Source organism: Diplotaxodon limnothrissa, linkage group LG10 (genome assembly GCF_057381915.1).
Source record: "Diplotaxodon limnothrissa isolate DT_005_m linkage group LG10, D_limnothrissa_male_GT1.1, whole genome shotgun sequence".
NCBI lineage: Eukaryota > Metazoa > Chordata > Actinopteri > Cichliformes > Cichlidae > Diplotaxodon > Diplotaxodon limnothrissa.
The window spans coordinates 16,960,494-16,969,241 of NC_140605.1; the positions used below are offsets into that span (position 1 = coordinate 16,960,494).

Consider the following 8,748-nt stretch of genomic DNA (forward strand, 5'->3'; position numbering starts at 1 on the left):
GTTGTGGGCTGGTCAAACCTGTTGAAGAAGTTGTTGAGTTCGTTTGCCTTCTCCACAGTCCCCCCCACTGTGCTTTTCTTGGTGTTGTGGCCTGTGATGGTTTTCACACCATTCCAGACCTCCCTCATATTGTTCCTCTCCAACTTCTGCTCCACCTTCCTCCTGTAGGTGTCCTTTGCTTCCCTCAGGCAGCGTTTCACCTCCCGCTGTGCTGCTTTCATCTCCTCCTTCACTTTGCTCCTGAAAGCCTTCTTCTTCATGTTGAGGACTATGACTATGACATATCTACCATATTTGTCTGCTATGACATTGTGGGCCTCAAAGGGAATGTTCTGCCTGACCAATATAGAGACCCCACGTGCCCTAGCTTGGAAAAGTGAGTGAAAACACTGGCCCCTCCAACGGGAGAAGAGACGGACATTATCAGAGGCCCTGACGTGGGTCTCCTGCAGGAAAGCCACGTCAGTGTTACGGTGTTTAACATGTGACAAAACCCTCCGTCTCTTGACTGGATGATTTAGACCTTTAACATTCCAGCTTAGAAAGTTCAATTGCAGACTCATCTGATTTGTAGAGCAAAGAAACTATGCACACTGGCCTTAGATGATAAGAACAGAATAACTTTACAGTGGGTGGAAATTAGTTCAGAACAGGTTAAAAAAAAGAACGGTGTATGAGGTTCAAAGCAGTGACCCTTACCCTCCCCAAACCCTCCCCACAACAGAAAATGGCTGCCAAAAAAAAGAACAAGAACAAGCAGCGAGCTCTTCAAACTTAACATATTTAGAGTGTTACTCCTCCTGTCTATGATACCAATAACCTAGGTATTGAAGCAGTCGAACCACTGCTCCGGTGGCCATAGCATAGTAAGCTGAAACCCCTTATAATACTGTTAAGTTTCGAAACTGTATCAGCCACCAAGTCCAAATGTAATTGCTGGAGTGTTTCAAAGCAGAGTCCAAGTATGTAAACAAACAACCAAACACAAAAAGATGATGTAGTTCAATAAGTACTACCGTTATAACTGAATTATTGAATAAGAACAGACAGAAGGCTACGAGTAGATAACAAAACTCCCCGTCTCCGTGCAACAGGTATTACGTCATTAGCCAACGGGTAGAAGTCAATGAGGTTGTCTCCTTATTTAACAAAGAAAACAAAATAAGATTATCGAGTTAAATTAAAGTAATAATCAGCATTTCAGTGCTATAGCACTCAGACTACATCGCTACACTCGGAGAGGAAAAGCAACGTCTTACGTGGATCCCGACTGCGCCTCCATACCTATATGGAATGTTTGGTACCTGCATTTGGTGCCATTGTTTTATCAGTAATAATTCTTCACGGGGCTTCCGGAGCCTTTGGGAGCCTCTCAATGTACTGTTGAGCCTGGTCCACGGAGCTGAAAAACTTTCTGGCGCCTCTGGCCTGCGTTATGCGAAGCCGTGCTGGGAAGAGGAGAGCCGGCCTCAGGCCTCGCCCGTAGAGCTCCGACATAATGTCCTTGTACTGCGCCCGCTGATTGAGGACCTCGGGGCTGTAGTCTTCCACAATTCGGATAGGCACGCCTCGGTAGTCGAATTTCCCTCTCCTCCTAGCTTCTCGGATGATGAGGTCCTTGATCTGGTATCGGTGCAGGCGGATGATCACCGGGCGAGGTGGGCGTCCCACGGGCGGCTTCGCTGCGAGGGAGCGGTGCGCTCTATCGAGCTGCGGTGGAGACTGAAGTATTTCTTTGCCCAATAACTCACAGAGAAGGTTGGAAAAGAAGTGAGTGGGGCGCCCACTTTCAGTGTCTTCAGGCAGTCCAAGGACGCGGATGTTCTGACGCCTGCTACGGCTCTCCAGGTCAGTGACTTTGTTCTTTAGCTGGTTGTTGTCTTCGCGAAGAGCGGCACACGTGTTTTCAAGGTCAGCGACACGTTGGCTCAGGTCTTCAGTTGCAAGCTCCAAGGATGAAACTCTCTCGGCCTGTTCCTCTTGGGCTTGTCGTACCTGGTCCAGTTTTGAATCGAGGGCGTTAAATGAGGTCTTAAATTCAGATGCCAACTCTCGGTGCTGCTGGAGCAGCGTGGTGATAGCCTCCAGTGTTAAGCTAGCGTCCTCCTTTTTGTTCGCTTTTGCACTCTTAGCAGCCATTGGAAAGGGTCAAAAGTGTTCAAAACACTAGAAAAGTAGTTACGAGTGTAAGCGACTTAAAGGTGGCAGTTGAAGGGGTGAAACTGGTCAAAGCGGAGTTAAGTTCACCACAGCAGCTCGTTCCTGCGTCTATTCGGGTCGCATGCTGACCGGAAGTCCTAAATATCCCACTTTAAGCTTTACTTAAAGCTTACCTGTCAGCCACGTTGAAATGGTCACGCCTGAGGCCCGCTCTTTACTCAAACAGCACGGTAAAGAAGTGGTCCTTGACCACTTGGTTTTTAATGGGTTCCCGAAGTCCCGCGGGCGCCACTCGGGCTAACTGGACGCCGCCAGGCCTGACCACGCATCTGTGATCAGGAGTCGATGCCACACGCTGAGCAACCGCGCTCCTAGGGATTACCGTCCCCGTCCTAAATAATTTAAATAAATTTAAAAGCACCACTGTCGATTCCACAGTTAAATTATCTGGTGCCCGAGTCCAACCCTGCTAATCAATGTGGGAATAAAATCCCCTATCCAAATGTCCTAATCTAATCTCGTTTCTTGGCTGACGTAACACATTCACACACATAACACACCAACTTCAAACAGACGTCACATCAACTTTGAAATTCACCCCAGCATTAATCACAATAAGCTTTCATCAAATATTCCCCAGACTCTACTTTTATTTATCACAAATTATTACAATAGGGTTTTACCATGGGTGTTTGTGTAACTATTGTCACTGAATAAAAGCCTGCTTGGGGACGCTGGATTTTTGGAGTTGTCTGGGATCATGTGAGGAGCTTGTAGCTCCAAGATCCTGATCCGACACTTCCCTTGCAAGTTTAAAACCGATCGAGCTCTGATCGTCTTGATTCGTTCATGGTGATAAATCTCTGAACTAGTGGAGCCTGCGAGTGCAGACCTAACAGTAGCGATAGTGTCTGTCTCCTGAATCCAAACTGGAAGCTGATTCCACAGAAGAGGGGCCTGAAAACTGGATTCTACCTGGTGCGCTGTGCTGATCATGCGTGTTCATATACGTGGCAACAGCAGACGTGCGTAGATCAACAATGGGTAATATGGAGTGCAGGAGAGAGTACGACCATGCAGCGTTAAAAGCGTGGAAGTACTTATATTACTTCAAGTGTTATTCTGTAAAAAGTGGCAAAAACATTAGCGTCCGTTGTACACTCTGCGAAAAATTACACTTCAAATCTGAACAAGCACCTAGCACGCTACCATGGGAACGGAAATTCACAGAGAAACCACCAGATCCCCCACTGATATGACCACCGGCCCCACTCCTGCTAAACAGGTGAAAATAGATTTTTTCACATAGTTTTTTTTTAAAAACTGTTGTATAGAATTACATTTTTGCTTGATGCGATTTCCCTAAAATTAAGAGATTAAAAATAATAAAACAATTTTTAAAAAGAGACTTTTCCATTTGACTGAATTTTTATATGATGGATTATGCATAAAAATAGAACTGGGCTGAAAGGTCTATTGCTTTATTAAGTATTCAGGTGTGTACCAAAAAGTAATTAAGTAATAAGTAAATAATTACTTTTGAAATTAAGTAATCAGTAATGTAACGGTATAACATTTTTTGAGAAGTAATCAGTAATAAGTAACTAATTACTTTTTTCCAAGTAACTTGAACAACACTGATCCACACACAAACACTAGAGAACAATCAGCCACCGCTTCTATTCTTACAAACGTCACAATTTGCAATAATAACAGTTTGAATGTTTTTATTCACATGAAAGTGTTTCTACATATGAATCATTAACAACTGTCAGATTTAATGTGATTTCTAAACAGAGAAAATCTCAGCTTTGTGTTTTGTGTTCGCATTAGACCTGATATAACAAAGAAAAGAAAGAAAGAAAGAAAAGATTTTTTTCTCATCAAAGTTTATAAATCAAGTGTACAGTTAGCTTTGATTTAGAAGCAGCGCAGTATGAAAGAGATGTTTCACAGAACATTTACCAGAGACAGACGCTGACTAATATGCTACAGTTCATCTTTATTCTTTTCTAGTTGTGTTAGTGTTGCCATAACTCTGCGTAGGTTCTCTTCATTGTGATTGATTTCTGCAGCTGTTGTCTCAAAGTACTTATTCATGTACTCCTTGCCGGCTCCCACGAAAGTCTGTAGGTCATCCATTAAATCCAGCACTGGTGTAAGCAGTGATGTAAAACGTTTCACTGACTTCAAAAGTTCGTACAAAGGATCCATGAGACGTTTAACATCATCAAGGACAGCAGGAACATAGGCTTTGTCTAAATTATTTTCAGCCTGGAGGACAAAAATAAACCAAATTAATGTAACAAAATATACAAAAGTATGTAGTGTAAAGAGTGCAAACAGACTTTTGTATGATGGGAAATTGTTTTTTTGTTTTAGTTGTCATAGCAAAGCATGTTTTTCTGTTTGGAGTCTGTCAACATCCATGTCATTGACAGACTCACCTTCCTTCTTGCTGTTTCCTTTTGTAATTTTTCAACGTTTCCTTTCAGCTCCTCCTGCAAAACCAGAAAGAACGTCAACAAACATGCGTGCGAAACATGTAACTGGGACAAAATGAGCATTTTAAAAGTAAGGAGAAAAGCTTAACCAGTGATCGGACGGTCATGATTTAATGGTAAAGGTGGTTAATTAAAAGTTACATTCTTTATTAAAACAACAACAACAAAAAGAAAGTTAACAGTCAGTTTACCAGTTCGCCCTTGTTTATCAGTGAACTTGAAAGATGGAGCAGACACAGCAAAATCCTAACTAAGCCTTCGGTAGTTGTGACACCACTCATGGTCAACTGTGCCGCTGCCATCAAAGTTTCTGAAACACATGAGAAAGTATCAATAAGGATTTAAGGAAATAAAGATTTGTAAAGAAATGTACAAAGAGAACTTTCTAAGTTTAAGAGATGTTGCATGAAAATCTGCCTGCAATATGTTTTGAGTCAAAGCACCTCTTTCATTTGAATTCCAAAAAGTCACGTTCTGCTTACATGAAAATATCAGCTTCTTTTACATTAACTACTGTGACCTTGAAAGACCTTCCACAGTGAACAAAACGAAACAGAGACTATATTCAGAATATGCATGTGCGTGCATGGATTTATACTAGCTGTCTGTGTATCCTAAATGCACAGACACTGTGGGTACATCAGGGAGTGCATCTGAGATCAGATATAAGATAAGATAAGATAAGAATAACTCGTTATTGTCATTGCACATTCATATTTGGTACAATAGTACAATGGAATTGGAAACTGTCCCACATCGGCACTAAACACAACTAAACACAACACAACATGTAGTGGATTTTTAAAAAGTGAAAATAAAAAAAGGATGAATTAATAAATGACACAATGAATGTTTATTGCACATAAAACTAAAACTAAAACCTCTGGAAAAGGCTGCTGCTGCTGCCATCGCTTGTAAAAGTGGACCAAGTGCTCAGCTTGAGAAAAAGTTGAGAAAACAGAGAAATTTGGAACAATAGATTTTTAAAAATGCTGCAAATGCTTTATATACAAAGTGACTCAACCCACAGGGAACACAGTCAGATGTGAGTCGCCCTTTCACTTTTGTTTTCAACAAAGTGTTTCTGTCCAGGGTGTACCCCGCCTCTCACCCTATGATAGCTGGGATAGGCTCCAGCGCCCCCGCGACTCTGAACAGGATAAGCTGAAGCGAATGGATGGATGGATGGTGTCATGGCTACTGAACGGACCCACGCGCAGACAGTTCTTTCAACGAAACAAAAAGGGGATTTATTTACAATAGGGATCACCTTAGTGCAAAATATATGTACAGTGAGTTGGGAGGGGGTCCAGGGCTCCAGGGAGAGAAGGGGGGGGGGGGGGGGGGGGGGAATCCACACACACGCTTCCTCTTCCACTCAGTCACCGCCACCGTTCCTCCGCACACACGCACTCCTCTTCAGCCGCACTCGCTCCAACACTCCACACACTGCCCCACTTGGACAGGTCCGGTAATTCGGTCCAGAATCTACAGACAGAAGGTCAAGGTTAGTTCCACAACATAAAACACGTGTAAGCGATCCTTCTTTGAATATGCCGTGAGCACGAACTCAGGTGGTTCGACGTTCCAGCGGTGAGCTGCTCTGTGCCACTGCCTTAAATAGCAGCTGGGGAAATCAGCCGGATCAGCCGCAGGTGGACACCATCCACAGGGGTGCGTGGGCCAAGAGTGAGAGCCCGTAATGAGCTCCACCCAGGCAGAGAGGAGGAGGAGAGACAAAAAAACCCAAAACTAACAACAACAAAACCTGTAGCGAGCGTGGGCCAACCAGAGAGACACGGGGACCGTGACAGATGGTTTCTGTTTGTCTAGTCTGCTTTATAGGAATAGAAGCCCATCAGCTATTGTTATGACATACCATGACAAAACACGCTTTTCTTTCAGTTTGACACTTCATAAAACGTGTCATAAGTGGATTGTGAATTATGTTATATATTTTTATTAGTGTTTAAGAAGTGTCCTGATTTCGTATTTGAGGTAAGAGACAAACGACTGGAGGTCCATTGTGCGTCAAAACAATGATTTTATTAAAGCACACACGTGTGTGGGAAAGATGAGCTCTGCAAAACATCAGCCTCGATCTCCCCAGAACAGTAAACGAGCAGTCATATATATAACATAGTCGATGACAAGCATCATGCGTCAAAGCAGATAAGAAACATGCATCAGTTCCAGTAATTCCGACCTTGGACATATTCTAAAAAAGAACAGTTCCTTCCTCTGTTCCTCCGCCACCGCCAGATGCTTCCTGTTATTTCACTTACTGCACTTCACTTATTTGTGGAACTAAACTGTCACGTATGCAGGTAAAACAACTTTGCAGTTTCGAGCAAAACAAGTCTATATACTGTGTATGTGTGTTCAGGCAGACTATGTGTCTTGACCTCAGTGCATGACCTCACTCGACAAACAAAGACATCTTAGAAGTATACTTCCTGACTCCGTTCGAGTCATCTGTTACTAGGCAAACTCCAATGCAGCAGGCTGCTGAACACACACAGGCCTCTATTCTGTTTACAGGTTATATGTAGTGTATTGTATTGTAAGCATGTATGCAATTCTTTCATGGCTCCAGGTCACCTTAACTTCCTATTGATCGGCCAGACGTCGCGCTGACCGAAGCTTCAGACCATTAATTAACTTGACCGAGCTTCAACTCTTTAATTAGCACAAAATGCAATATGGATAACATGGTTACAGTTGCACCTGCAATGAAAGATTATTATGTAATTATGCTCACACCTGAAATACAAACTTTAATGTAACATCAACAGTTTCAATAAATGCTCTAATGAAATGATAATGATAAATGATACGTAATGCAACAGTAATGATAATGTTATGAATAGTAACAGTAAAATAATATTCTAATCTCTACACTCCTCCTCTTTGGCAGAAGAGGTTTGTTTTCTTTTGGTACAGTATGACTCTCAACTTGCTATACTAGTTACATACTTGTAATTCTTTAAGTTTAAGGGAAGAAAGAAAATAATATATACTAGGCTTTTATAAAGCATGTCTGCTATATTCAAATGATAGAAGATTCTTTTAAAAAGTACACACAGAGCAGTTAGTATGATATGATTTATTTTAACTTTATTTATTTAGGGCCAGCCCTCATTGTTGTTGTTGAGAATTCAAGTTAAATAGAATGTGTCCTTATAGTATGTCCAATAAATCTCTACTGAATTAATCCTAGAATAAAATCTAGAATCAAGCACACAAACAGATGATTCTCTGAGCGTTCAAGACAATCTTTCACACATTCTTCTTCATCTAGTTGCTCTGATGTGAGACTTTGTGAAAAAAAGACTTGCTGGACTGTTTGTGTGGCTCGTTGGTCTAGGGGTATGATTCTCACTTTGGGTGTGAGAGGTCCCGGGTTCAAATCCTGGACGAGCCCACGTGTTGTCTATAGAGCCTCTCAGCTGCCACATGCTGTTTAGGCTCCATTTGAAAGAATCTCTGCAGCTGCACACATGTTCCCATAGTCCCTCATACAGGGACAGCTAACAGATCTGATATGAAGGATGTTGTTGGCCTTGTTCTTATTGTTTACCATTTAAATTCTCCAAAAAGTTTTTCTAAGGTAATTATTTGTTATTCAAGATAACACAGAGTTTTATTTTAGATTAAATAAGAGAATTCAATTCAAACTTGTACACAGAACTACTACAATACACAGTGATGTATCATATATTATAAATGTGTAACTCTCTCACACGACTTTAACAATATGCATGTGGAAGAACGCACATCAGTTTTACTGATACACAAAAGGGCCAAAAATAAACATCAGTACTTCAGTACCACAAAGGAATCTCTTTCAGTGCATTATGCACACATGTAACTTATGTACCAAGTGAAATAAAATATTACAGATGAAAATTATGTGATGATTTTAACTGCAAAATTCAGATTTTAGGGTCAAAATGTGACTTAATTTGTGGTGTAAGGTTTCTGGTTATGAAGCTTGACGCTGTCATGCTCATCTGTATGACTATATGCTCATGCCACTGTGTTGATTGCAGGTGGGTGCATGCTCCATGTTGCAGGGTTTTTC

At 41.7% G+C, this 8,748-nt stretch overlaps 1 non-coding gene across 1 annotated transcript; it reads left to right on the forward strand.

The window, feature by feature from the left end:
- The first annotated feature begins 8,016 nt into the window (after nucleotides 1–8,016).
- trnap-ugg (transfer RNA proline (anticodon UGG)) lies at nucleotides 8,017–8,088 on the forward strand. Its single transcript has one exon. It is a non-coding gene; the product is annotated as a tRNA-Pro (tRNA).
- Nucleotides 8,089–8,748: the final 660 nt, after the last annotated feature.